Consider the following 14,673-nt stretch of genomic DNA (forward strand, 5'->3'; position numbering starts at 1 on the left):
AGTGTCCTTTCATCAAGAAAAAAAAATCCAGGCTGTATTTTTTTTAATCTGCCAGCATTCCATGAAACTGCACAGCTCTGGCTGAAGTGTTTTCCCTACTTTGCCTTCCAAATGGCTGGAGCTGCATTAGCTATTAGCATTCATTATAGGCTATTTTCTAGACTAGTTCTCTCTTCCTAGAGACAGTTGTTGCTTGTGCCTTATGAAGTGGAGCTCCATGTTCGGACAAATGCCTTTCTATAGGACTAAAAGCTGTCAACCTGCAGGTAGTTCTGACTGATTGGAAGGTTGGGTTGTCCCCTTTATCTGTTAGTGACAACCAGTTCTAGGAACACAGCAAGGGTGACTTTCCTTGCCCCTTAGTTCAAAATGCCAAGCCTCTCAGAGCATTCATGAGCTGGTAATTCCACCAACCAGGTGGAGAAAGCCTAGAACATTAGTTACATAATAGCTTTACATGTCCGAGATGCGTAGGTATGTCTCACCTGCTATGTACTTTTCATTAACAGCAGGGTAACTCATTAGAAAAGTTACATCATTGACTACTTTAACTTGAAGCTGCTACAGTTTACTCTCGTCTAACTTTTAAATTGATATGTGAATCTCATGCTGGTGAAGACATCAAATAAGTAACCCCAGAGAATAAAGTCCTCCGTTTCTCCACAGCACAAGCACTAGCAGTGCAAGCTCCTGCCATTCTGCACCCTGCCCATCTGCCTCTCGCCTGAACTGCAGGAGGGGTCTCCTCAAGAGTGAGAGGGCAATTCATGCTGCAGGACTTCTCTATTGGGATTGACAACAAGAGGGCCAGTTGTATTGGTGCTTGATACGGTTTGGACTGTTATCCAGTGGGGAATGGCCTGAGCCCAAGCTCTTTTCATACAGTCCACTAAACAGCCACCCAATGGCAAAATTTGTGGCCACTACTTGAGCCCAGCCCTATCCAGGAGGTGCAGTAATAGCGTCTGGCCAAGGGGATATGCCCAACCCCTCCTTACCCCAAAGAACACACCAACCTAATTTCAGAAAGGGAAGTAAAAAAACAAAACAAACAAACAAACAAAAAACCACAACAGAGAATCCAATAGCACTCACATAAGAGGAGACACATTTATAAAGAGTTCTCTTGGTCATCTTCTTGTTGAATCATTGTTGATTTTCTGTTACAAAAAAAGAAGCATGTTTCATGTAGTTGGTTTCCATAGTACGGGATCACCATTTCACCGTGCCTATCAAATTAAATCCTGACCTATCACATTTTTCCAGGGCTGATCATGACAACAACAACAAAAAGAGAGGAAAAAAAGCCATGTTTGTCACCAGGGCCACAAGGTGGCACTCTGACTATGCTGACTTCATAAAACAAACAGTTTAGCTGGTACTTCAATTTAGACCTGGTCTACACTACAGCGTTAGATCAACATAAGCTGCCTTACATCAACCTAATTACGTCAGCGTATACCCTATGGCCTTGCTCCCACTGATGTAAGTGCCCTACTACACCGACCTAATAACGCTACCTCCACAAGAGGCGTAGGTCTTATGTCGGTGTCATTAAGGCGATGCAGTGTCCCTCCAGATGTAACTTACCTCTACTGCCTGTCATCCTGGAGCCGTGAAATTGACAAGAAAGCCGGCTCCCGGCTTCCCAGTCAGGCGGCTGCCGAGTTTCCACTCCAAGTCAGGCTGCTGCCTGGGCTCTCTACTCCTCGCAGGGAGTCCTGCTGCACCCCAGGGTCTTAGCTCCGCACTCCCAGCCAGGCTGCCGCCTGGGCTTTCTGCTCCCCTTTGGGAGCACAGCCGTTGACTGGCCTCCAGGCATGGATCTCCCCCTGCCCGGAACAGGGGGCAGCCACACCGGGCTTCTTGGCTCCCCACTAGGAACAGCATGGATCTCCGCTGGGAGCCCAGCTGCCTCAGAGTTACGAACAGTCTCCATTCCTGGTGTGTTTGTAACTGTGAGGTTCTACTGTATTTAAGGTTTCAGAGTAGCAGCCGTGTTAGTCTGTATCCGCAAAAAGAACAGGAGTACTTGTGGCACCTTAGAGACTAACAAATTTATTAGAGCATAAGCTTTCGTGGACTACAGCCCACTTATTCGGATGCATCTTCCGAAGAAGTGGGCTGTAGTCCACGAAAGCTTATGCTTTAATAAATTTGTTAGTCTCTAAGGTGCCACAAGTACTCCTGTTCTTTTTACTGTATTTAAGTGCATCCTTTGCAAACTGCTGCTTCCAACACGCAATGCTCCAGCTACATCTGAGTGGAAAGTTCAAGCCTGAAACTACTTAAGATGAAGCACTGCATGCTGGGAGAGATTCTCCCCATAGGTTGCTGTTCCTTGTTAAAAATGTGGCTAGCTGCTACATGCTTCATCTTATGCAAATTACATGCAGGCCTCAGCTCCTGGGAAGTCACCACCTTTCAGTGAAGTTTGGGAGCTCAGTGAAGTCAGGCTCTGTTGTTCAACTCTGTTAATTCCAGTTGCTCATATCACCTTTACCTGAAACAGGTGATGAGTGGCAGTTTATAAAACAGACATAGTTGAGGCAGCTCAGATGAAATAAGTAAGTCCAGACATACACGAAACCACTTCCTGGTGGTACGATATAGTGCAGGGATCGGCAACCTTTGGCACGCGGCCCGCCAGGGTAAGCCAGACTCGCCATCCCAGCCCAATGGGGGCTGCAGGAAGCAGCGGCCAGCACATCCCTCGGCCCACACCGCTTCCCAAAGCCCCCATTGGCCTCGAGCAGCGAACCGCGGCCAGTGGGAGCTGCGATCGGCCGAACCTGCGGACGCGGCAGGTAAACAAACTGGCCCGGCCCGCCAGGGTGCTTGCCCTGGCGAGACGCGTGCGAAAGGTTGCCAATCCCTGATATAGTGAATAGCTGATTCTCTTTCCACGACGCAAAGGGCCATATTTTTAAAAGGTATTTAAACTCCCATTGAGTTAGAGACCAATGTGTTTTTGTGTGTCCTGTCTGCATCTTTAGGTGCCTAAATAAATGCTCTAAAAAAATATCTGACCCAAGCATACTAAATAAAGCACATTCCAGAAGGAGCATCTCCTGTTGGTTACGTAGAGGACTTGCAGGTTCCAGAGAGCCACATCTTCACGTAGAAGTGTTCAACACTGGGAAAGAAGGGGCAGGAGGAATAGGGGGCTAATCTGGAGATATGGAATATCTTAGGAAGTCCAAACTCCTAAAGACAGGAAAAATGGCTTTGCATAAGAGTATTAAAATACACTTACAATTACTGCCAGTGCATCTTCTTTTTCTGTGCTTGCTTTCGTAAGCTAGAAGTAGAGCTGGTTTGAACATTTTTGACTAAATGTATTTTTGTTGAAATATGGTGTTTTGCCAAAGCTGAAATGTTTTCACAGACACCTGTCAATTTCAGCTAAGTTTTTGCTGGGACAGTTTCTGAGGTCCAGGGCTCTCTGCTCATTTCTAACCAGAGCAAGAGAGAGGAATTGAAAGCCTGTCCTTTTCGGCACACTTGTATTTCATGCAATCATTTGAAAGGTTCTGTTTTCATTCCAATGCAAAGCATACAAGTTCTGAGTCCTCAAAAAGTTGTCCCGAACCAGAATGGTCATCCTCTGGCCAGCTCTAGTTATGAGCTGTGTACTGCAGAGGGCTATCTTGAGATCCGTGACTTGAACAGCACAGAGCACAAATGTGGCATGTAAAATATAAGATGATCTAGCTTACTGTTTGGAAGGGAACAGCCCCTCAACTTCCCTGTGCCACCCCCTCCCCCTCAATCTTCTGTCCCTGCCTGTCCAGATGTGGCACTCAGAAAAAATCTGGTACCCCTGAATTTGTACATCTGTCATAATTCCCATCAATTTCAGCACAACTGCCAAGGGAGTGAACAAAGGGAGCTGGCGATTAACTTCAAAGAACTTTGTTGGAGAGGAATAAAGATATTTAGGGCCTATTTTGTGAACTAATTGCATTTGCATATTTATGGGATTTACTGATATAGCAGTAATTAAAAACTATTTAGTAGTCTTAAAAGACACATAACTCAGTTGCTGTTTGCATAATAAACACATCCCTTATTATGTTTATTACGTTTGCATAATAAACGCTTCCGCAGCCTGTTAAGGCAGCCATCCATTTGGGAGGGGCCATAGCTACATCGCTGCCTTCCTAGTGAATTGAATGCAGAGGGCAACCAAGCACAGGAGATGAAAGGAAGCATTCCCAGCAGAGCTTACCCCAGACCCTTGGCAAGGATTCACCATGCAATAGGCAAGGGGGCAGGTTCAAGGATCTTCATGTCTCTGGCATAGCAGCACAACCAACTCCTGGAGGAGGGAGATGTCTCATGTTGCTCCGCAGTGACCCCTATCAGTATGTCTACACTGCAATAAAAGACCTGTAGCATGATTGTGGCTGGCCTGGGCTAAAAATCAGTGTAGATGTACGGGGCTTGGTCTGGAGCCCAGGCTGTGGGACCCCATGAAGGATGGGTGGGGCCCAGAGCTCAGGCTTCAGGCCCAACCTTGAGCATCTACACTGCAATTTTTAGCCCCGCAACCCATGCCCCATGAGCCTGAGTCAGTGGGCCCAGGTCTGCTGCAGGTGTTTCAATGCAGTGTAGATGTACTCTGTGCGTCTGGTGTTTCCGAAGTTCCCACTGCTGGAGTGTCTAAGACAGTGACACTGTCTCCCCATGAGGCAACACACTCAGTGTCTCTTGGGAAGCTCCCCAGCACCCCACCTCAGCTCCTCTGCAGATCTCTGCTGGCCTCTCTCGTCCCATCCTTGCAGGATCAGAAGTGCTTAGCCCTTGGGGGTGGGGTGGGATGCATCTTACAGCTCTGCAGCCCGTCAGCTCAGGAGCGATGCTGACATGCTTTGGAGAAAGCTGAGACAGCTCTCCAAAGCAAGGGAAACAGGATGACCTCAAGGTTCAACCTAGAGGGCAAGAGAAGGAAAATGGGTCTGGGCCGGGGGTGGAGTGTGTCAGAAAACAAAATCAAGATGACAGAACTAATCTGAAGTAGTTTGGGTGTAGAAGAGGATGAACAATTTAACCTTGCTGCTCTTGTGTCAACCAGCAGGTGACATCAAGTGACTAAGGACACATACCCCAGTCTGTCCAGCCATCTAGGGAAGCAAAGAATAGGAAAGGAACACAGGACAGCAGGCAGATCCCAGTGAATCCCATTCTTCTGCCAGGGCCGCCCGGGGTCTTCAGCGGCGGGGGTCCTTCCGCTCCGGGTCTTTGGGGCACTTTGGCCGTGGGTCCCGGAGCGAGTGAAGGACCAGCCGCCGAACTGCTGCCGAAAACCTGGAGCGGAAGAAGCTCCGGGTCTTCGGCAGCGGGTCATTCACTCGCTCCGGGTGTGTTCGGCGGCACTGAAGGACCTGACGCCGAAAACCCGCCGAAAACGCTCGTGGGGGCCCCTGAAAACTCTTGTGGGGGCCCTTGCGGGGCCTGGGGCAAATTGCCCCACTTGCCTCCCCCTCTGGGAGGCCCTGTCTTCTGCTCTATGACATATACCAAATTCCTCACATTTCTTACAGGCTCCCAGCGCTGCATCCTTCCTCTCCTTTCAGCACAGTCTCAGGGCCATTGGCTCCTTTCTATGGAATTCCAGTCGAAACCATTTTAGTGCTTAGAGAGAAGAGGCCCTTCCAGACAGCTACTCCAGTTCCCCTATCCTCAGCATGCAATAGTGACTCCATGTAATGCCCTCTCCAGATTCTTGCAGAATCTCTGAGAATATGTCCAGAGTTGCTATTTTCCAAAGCTAAGCAGACCCTTTTCCTGAATTTGTCTACCATAGTCAAAACCTTTCCTTTCCCCTCCTTAATCCAGCCAGAGAAATACAGAGAAAACTGAGCACAGGAGAATTATGTGGTGGGTGGGCAGATCTCCCCCCCACCACAGTCAAGGTCAGTGGCGGAGAGGACTGTTCTGTAGTTAGGGAGGATGGATTTAAAGAAGGAGTCCAGGAGAAGAACGTTCATAAAACACACATGCATCAGTTTGATGACTAACAGAGACATTGACCAACTTAGAGAGAGGCTGCATGGAGGGAAGAGAACTGCAGACTCAAATGACTGCAGAAGTGGAAGGCCAGCTCACATGGTGTATTCCAGAAGGCTGGACACAGAGTGGGATTAGCATCCACTAAACTGCCTTGGTATCAATGTCACCAAAAAGCTACACATGCTCTAGCAGCAATTGTCTACCTGCTAAGAATAATAATGCCCGGGATCCCGAGGCTGACGGTACTTTAGTTAATGAAGGTTGTGATGGATTGTAAATCATTAACAATGACCATCTGGTGACAGGCAGATGGTCAAGAGAACATACTAAAGAAGGGCAGACAAGAGGCTTTCTACGTATCTCTGGGTAGATCTCAGTTTAGGCCTAGAATGAATACATATCTAGTGACACTCTGTGGAATAGAACGAAGAGAACCTGGACTTAAAATGGTACTGTACTCTGATCAAAATGCCTGCACTTTAAGTCAAACCTTGCCACTCTTACTCAGGGAAATCCTCCATGGACTTCACTGCGAGGGGTTTCAGTGGAAGTTTTGCCAAAGTAAGAACTGCAGGATTTGGGCCTATACGCGTATGCCTACACTGCAATAAAAACACCCCGCACTGAGTCTCCGAACTCAGGGCAGCTGACTCAGGTTTAGCGGGCTCAGGCTTCAGGGATAGAAATAGTGGTGTAGAGGTTTGGGCTCAGGCTGGAGCGTAGGCTCAGACTCACCCCAGCTCGCAGAGTCTCAGAGCCCAGGCTCCAGCCCGAGCCCAAACATCGACACTGCTATTTTACAGCCCAGCAGCCCAAGCCTGAGTCAGTTGGCCCAGGTCAGCTGCAGCCAGGCTGTGGGTCTTTTACTGGAGTGTAGACATACCCGGAGAAGGTTTCTGTGTACAGAAATATTGCACACATCCATTCGTGCAGGTATATTCAGTCCCTCATATACACCCGCTCTCACCTTTGCCTGGTGACAATCGACATCCGAAACAGAGTGACTGGGAGCTGGACACACCGGAGGAGAGAGTTCGCAGATCAGTGATGATGCGATGAACCTGTGATTCTTTGGTGGTCCCGAAGAAGAGGGGGAGTGGAGAAAGAGAGAGAGGCTGGTGTGTCTGAACAGAGAGCAATGGACCAGACATCTATCCTGTCTGAGTGTGCCATCCTGGTAAATTATCAGACACTGGTGAACTCAGCTACCTCTTGGGGAGTCAGAAAAGAGGCCTTTCCCATTTCAGTTTTCAGAACAGAGAAGTAAATAGTGGTGTCCCCCAGGGGTCTGTACTGGGACCAGTCCTATTCAACATACTCATAAATTATCTGAAAAAAGGGGTAAACAGCGAGGTGGCAAAATTTGCAGATGATACAAAACTACTCAAGATAGTTAAGTCCCAGGCAGACTGCGAAGAGCTACAAAAGAATCACTCAAAACTAGGTGACTGGGCAACAAAATGGCAGATGAAATTTAATGTTGATAAATTCAAAGCAATGCACACTGGAAAACATGATCCCAACTATACATATAAAGTGATGGGGTCTAAATTAGCTGTTACCACTCAAGAAAGAGATCTTGGCATCATTGTGGATAATTCTCTGAAAATATCCACTCAGTGTGCAGTGGCAGTCAAAAAAGCGAACAGAGTGTTGGACAGCATTAAGAAAGGGATAGATAATAAGACAGAAAATATCATATTGCCTCATATAAATCCATGGTACACCCAACATCTTGAATACTGCTTGCAGATGTGGTTGCCCCATCTCAAAAAAAGATGTATTGGACTTGGAAAAGGTTCAGAAAAGGGCAACAAAAATGATGAGGGGTATGGAATGGCTGCTGTATGAGGAGAGATTAATAGGATTGGGACTTTTCATCTTGGGAAAGAGACGACTAAGGTGGGGATATGATAGAGGTCTATAAAATCATGACTGGTGTGGAGAAAGCAAATAAGGAAGTGTTATTTACTCCTTCTCATAACACAAGAACTAGGGGCCACCAAATGAAATTAATAGGCAGCAGGTTTAAAACAAACAAAAGGAAGTATTTCTTCACACAATGTATCCCTAGCCTCTGTTTGCCAGAAGCTGGGAATGAGCGACAGGAGATGGAACACTTATTTTCTGTTCTGTTCATTCCCTCTGCGGCACCTGGCATTGGCCACTGTCGGTAGACAGGATACTGAGCTAGATGGACCTTTGGTCTGACCCAGTATGGCCGTTCTTATGTTCTTACCTTTCAGAAGATGCCCTGACCTCCATTCACTCCTAGCTCTGGGGTAGCAGGGCATGTTACCAAACAAGAGAAAGGGTCAGGTGGATTCCTCAGAGTTGCTGGACTGATACATACATGGTTCATAGAGAACAAAGAGCTGTTTAGAAAGAAGGCATATTCTGTCATTGCAGTGGTGGCCCATGGGGATACAAACCAGCGCTGGAAACATGTCTCCCACTATCCAGGGGAAACTCCACGGCCAGAACTAGGAGCTCTACTTCCATTTGGGTTGACACCATCATCAGAGACCGCAGCTGCCTGGACAGTGTCCTTTCCTTGATTTAACCAGCAGCACAAACCCCAGCAATGGACCCAAGCTGCAAAGTTAAAGGGGTGTTTGGATCCAGGCCCTTTTCTACCATAAACCTGGACAGAGAGCAAGTGCATTCATGGCACTTAATCCCCGTTTTATTTGCAGATGCCAATTCAGAAGGGACCTGAACAGCCTTTGAAATAATCCTGCTGTCAGGGAGTGTCCCGTTCCCCTTCTGAAATGTGCCAAATAAACCGCTACCCAGGCACTCCCATTAATCACAGTGTAATACATCTTTTAATTACAGAGTCAGGAAAGACAAAAAGCAGACAGGATTCCCCCCCTCCCCCCCCGCACTGTTAGCGATTGTTCTTCATTAAACAATAGCAGGTTTCCATTATCCAAGGTAATTCAAGAGTGCAGTAACTATTGTCAAATGCTGAAGACACCGCTGCACAAGTCTGATTTAAAGCAGCTATTTGGGCCTCAATTATTAATGGAATTAGCATGCTGTAAGTCAGCGACAGGCACAGCCTCAGGTAAGAGCACTAAAGGAAATCATATTAGTATGGTATTTCCTCTCCTGGGGACCAGCCTCGGATTCCATTATTCACTTAGCGCTAGAATGTCAATGAAATTAAAATGCTGCCTATAATCCGATTCCAGATCAGAAGGGGCTGGGGTATTTCAGAGCTAGCAGAGAGCCCAGAAACGTTCAGGTAACGGCTTCATTCGCCTCGGCCCCTGTTGGATGTTTTAGAGAGAGTGACGTTGTAGTGGGGAACGGAGCCCGGTAGAGAGACACTGTTAACCTTCACTTAAGAAAACCTCTAATGGTGGGAGCGCTGGACAAAGCCAGATGCTGCAGATGATGAGATGGCAGCTGTTTTCATGTCCCTCTTTCTCCTTAATCTCTTATTCTCAGGTAAGTTTATTTGACAAGACTGATGCTATAACCCATGCCTGCAAACACTGTGTAGGATTTTATATATTACACACACACACACACACACACACACACACACACACACACACACTATGTACTCCCTACCTATATAATTAGACTAGAATATATACTATAGGGGATCATCTTGTGTTAACCCTGACAGCATGCAATGAATAGGTACCCAAGGGTGCTGCTTCCTCTCTGGCTGGTCCAATTTTGTGATATAATTAAGATGAGCAAGATCTTTGCAAGCATTCATCTGACTAGGAGTCTAGAAAATGCCAGTGCTTTCAATGGGTAAGCTACCAAAGTCTCAGAGATCTACAGTGTGCTAGGACATGTATGATGCAGAGAAGTCTCTTGTGATGCATGTAGCAGCGACTGTCTACAGTATGTAAGAGAGAAAAGAAAGGGTCCAAAAATGTAGTGAGTCAGTACCTTATTTTCTATGTAAAGTTCATCACCAGTTTTTCAGGCTGGGAGGTTTGTACGGGTCTTGTTAAAATTCAGGGAAAACAAACATCTCACTTTTAATGATATTCATTTCACTGAAAAGTCCCCATGTTTTTTTTAACTATTTATCATCAGTTTCCCACAGAGTTGAACCAAGCCTGTGCACAAAGCAGCCGCTTCTTTTAGATCTCTTTGTAAATTAGACACGAGTTTCATTTTGGTTTTAATATTTCTTCTGACAATTGAACGGGAGACTTTGCTAAGGTCAGGAACCCTGATTGTGCTGGAATCCCACCTCCGTGCAGGGCTGCAAATGGGACTCACTTCAGTTTCAGTCCATAATGTTTCCGTAATTGGGGTTGGAATGCAGGCCAGTGGCATCACGTTCATTCATTGCCACAATGGTGAGAGGTGGGCGCAGAGTCTTAGAACCTTGACTCAAAGCAGGCATCCTACAATTGATCATTTTTAGTGCTGTCATTAACTCCATCGAGTAGACCTTTCCCCATGGAACCTGCAGAGAGATTTTGCCTTCTGATGTTGTGCAGGTTCCCTTTGAGTTTACAATTTATACACAGTGCATGTCTTATTAGAGAGAGAGAGAGAGCGTGAGAGAGAGAGAGGACAACTAATAACCGCCCCTCTGAGGATCTTAAGTCACTTTACAAATGCCCCATGAACTCAGATAACATAGCTATAAGCATAATATTGACAGGCAGATGGAGAGATACAAGGCAAGTATCATTAGCTCCATTTTACAATGGGGAAACCGAGGACCAAAAGAGATGAAGTGACTTGCCCAAGGTCACATAGCAAAAGCACGGCAGAGATGAGGCTCAAACCCAGGTGTCTCATTGCTCTATGAAGCCAGAAGGTAGGTCCTTGCAGTGACAGGCACTGGCCTGTAGGGTCGAGAAGAGACAACGTAGGTTTCAGAATCCATTTAGTCTGGAAGAATTCTACAGGACCTGACTTTGCTGCCTCTGTGGCAGGAGAGGGGTTGACTCAGTTTCCTCCCTTCACGGCAGTGGCAGAGATCTACAGAAATTTCTTGTGTATCTGCGTGTATCAGACTGCGCTTCTCACCTGTTGCACTACAGTTGTCTTCCTTCTTGTCTCCCCCAGAATATTGTGTGCAACTCCAAGCTGTGCTAAATTGATTTAAATGGAAGTTAGAAGCCTAAATACCTTGTGGATCAGGGCCAAAAAGCATGAGATATACACAGACAATACTGATTAACTAAAGTATCCACAGGTGATGGGATGGAATAGAAAACAGGCTTATTTCCAGCCTGTTTCCGTTCACATCCACCCCCCACTCACCACCCACAATGATACAGAGATGTTCCAGTTCCAGGTGACCCTTCCTAATGATCATAAGCAGTGTAAATTATTACATTATATTACTATGCCCTGAGAAGTCACAGGGAAAACCCTCGTTGAGCCACTCTTGATGGATTTTTTCTGTGTCTGTTGAGACAGTGCTGACCTGGGATTGGTCTAACATTCATGTGAATGTCACATTAGCTCTCAGAGGAATAATTTAGTATTAATTAATGGTCACTTACATTCTGAATCGGTCTCTGCCGTAATTAATCCTCCTCTGGCTAATTCGCTTTCATAACAAAAGTGCAATTATTTTGCAATTTATATATCTAAATAAGCACCCAACCTTCTTATTGGGTCTGTTTTCTGAAAGATTAAATGGGGGGAGAGGGAGAGGGAGAGTGAGTCCTGAAGGTGCTTTCTCTGCTTCAAAATGGATAAAATATCATATTTTTTCCACTTGCTGTGTTGTTAGACTGTGGAACTCATTGCCCCATGATGTCATGGAAGCAAAGAATGTAGTAAGATCGAAAGAGAGATTGGACTATTTGGTGGATAACAAAAATATCCAGAGTTAGCATAATTTCTACTAACAATAAAGCGTATTGGATGGGAGATAAAATCTCATGCTGCAGGGTTTAATCCAATCTCTAATTATTAGGGATAAGGATGGGACTTTTATGGAGGGCAGATGATCACACATCTACCTAACCCTTACCTTCCTCTGAAGCATCTGGTGCTGGCACTGTTTGAGACTGGATGCTGGATTAGATGGATGAATCCACTCTGGTCTGGCAATTTCTAACCTCCCTCCCGAGGCTGGGCAGCTGATGACAGTATCTTCAGCTGGAAGAACTCAGCCCCTGGGGCTATCTTAGTCTCTGGGCCTGTGTAAGAAGCAATATCAGCTCCTGGGGGGGAACACTCTGTTTCATGTCACTGTCCAGTGCCCCCTCTAGCAGCACTTGGAAGAGCATTGCTAAGGACTGCAAGGAGTTACGTCCAGTCTTCATCAGTTGGACAGAAGTAAAGACAAGCAATGGGAGATTGCACAGGAAGACCCCCCACATTGAAATGGGCTAGACCAGATTCTTACCAGATGTCAATTGGCAAAGCCCTGTTGTCTGCAATGGAGCTACACCAATTTAAACCGGCTGAGAATCTGGCCCGCTGTATCCCAGAATGTATCAGTGAATGTTCTGGTTACATCACAGGTTCTGCTGGCCAGGGGAGAAGGGATCCCAGTTCACAGTAGGTAATATTTAGTGTAACTTTATCTCCAGGATCTAAATGCTGGCGCTGACTTAACCAAAAAGTGGGGTCCCTCATCAGGCAGCTGTGCTCATTGCATGGGCATTCGAAAGCCCAGACCCAAAAGGAGATCCTTGTGGTCAATATGCAGCATCTCCACTTGCTGAGCCCAAAGGGAGCATCCCTCGGACTGCACCGCTAGGAACTGTACTGAAAGGGACTCAGGCGGGAGTTGTCCCCTCCCGACCTGAACCAGTAGGAGCTGCAGGGAGTTGGTCTCAGCTGGGAGACCTATCCCCCTGGCTGAGCTGGCAGCAGCCACGGTGAAGGGGTCTCAGCTGGGATCTTACACGCTGCTCTTATTTAAATTACAGCTTCTGAAAACTGCCCTGAAAATGGTGCTGGGGGGAGGGCCCTCCCGAGGCGCTGAACAGACGAGGCTGCTCCTGAGAGCGTAGCTAGAGAACGAAATGCTCATTTGGCTTACAGCTCTGATGCGATCGAAGGGGACTATTCCACGACTCACGCCAGGGCACCTACAGCATCGTCTCTAGCATTTTGTTCTCAGTGACATTGATAAATCATAGAATTTGCCGCCTCTGGCGGCTAGTGACACCGCATGCTTCATCAAGGAATGGGTATGAGCAGGCCTGGTGTGCGGGGAAAGGCGATCTCATTTACAGATTCCTGCTGGATCTCTCGTACCTTCAGCAGCTCATCAAAACAGCCATCAAAAGCACCGAGTGCTCAGGCAACTGCATGTGCAGGACACCGCAGATTAGATTTCATTCACGCGCATTGGCAATTTGCTTCAGCCCAATGAGTTGGTGAGACTGTGCTCCCCAAGGTCTGGCGAAGCTCGTGAGCAAAATATCGTTTTGCATTTCAGAGGGAACACTCAGAAATGTGTCACTTCCAATTGCTGGTCTTCATTTCTCCTTTACCTCCCCCTGTATTGCTCAGAGGGCCATGGAGTCCTGTCGCAGGACACAAGCTGGATTTCCCCCGTTCCCAATGAATCAGCCCAGGGCCGGCTTTAGGAAGTGCAGGGCCCAATTCAAACATTTTTGGCGGGGCCCCGGCAGGGATGACTAAAAAAAAAAAAACACGTAAAAAAAAGCCTTTCATTTCTTGGCAACTGGTTCCCTATAAAAAGTTCTGATTTAAGGGATATGCCACAGTATGTATTTTTTGTACCAATAGGGTTACCATACGTCCCGGACGGCGATTTAGGGAAAATGCAAATGTATGTTAACCCTACCTACAGTTCTTTTTTAAAAAGATGGGCCTGAACTAGAAATGAGCTCCTTTTCAAGTGTGTGGGTCCCCACCACTCCCTGGGAGTGTGCTAGGGTGACCAGATGTCTTAATTTTATAGGGACAGTCCTGATTTTGGGGTCTTTTTCTTATATAGGATCCTATTACCCCAACCCCCGTCCCGATTTTTCACATTTGCTGTCTGGTCACCCCAGGGTGTGCACATGTTTGGGTCCCAGCTGCTCCCTGCCCCCCTCATTGAAGCAGGTGTGCAGGGTTACTGCCCTGGGAACTTCAGGGCACCACTGGACATGGGGCTGGCGGGAGGCAGGGCAGGGGCTGACTGGAGGTAGGGTCTGGCTGCAGGCAGGGCAAGGAGTGCGGGGCTGGCAGGAGAAAGGGGTATGTGGGGCGGGCTGGCTGGCTTCAGGCAGGGAGACAGGGGGGTACGGCATGGGTTGGCAGGGCTGGAGACAGAGGAGTGCGGGACTGGCTGGCTTCAGGCAGGGGGGTGCGGCAGGGGTTGGCTGGAGACAGGGCAGGGGGTGCAGGGCTGGTGTGGGCAGGGCAGGGGATGCAGGGCTGGTGCGGGCAGGGGTGTGTGTGGGGCTGGCTGGCTTCGGGCAGGGGGTGCGGCAAGGGTTGGCTGGAGACAGGGCAGGGGGTGAGGCAGGGGCTGGCTGTGGGCAGGGGGTGCAGGGCTGGCTGCGGGCAGCGGCAGGGCAGGGTGTGCGGGGCTGGCTGCGGGCAGGACGGGGGTGCAAGGCTGGTGTGGGCAGGGCAGGGGGTGCGAGGCTGGCTGGAGACAGGGCAGGGGGTGCGGGCAGGGCAGGGGGTGCGGGGCTGGTGCAGGCAGAGGGTGCGGGTACAGCCCACCATGTACGGTAAGTGCCG

The sequence above is a fragment of the Chrysemys picta genome, chromosome 16 (genome assembly GCF_011386835.1).
Source record: "Chrysemys picta bellii isolate R12L10 chromosome 16, ASM1138683v2, whole genome shotgun sequence".
In the NCBI taxonomy this organism is placed as follows: domain Eukaryota; kingdom Metazoa; phylum Chordata; order Testudines; family Emydidae; genus Chrysemys; species Chrysemys picta.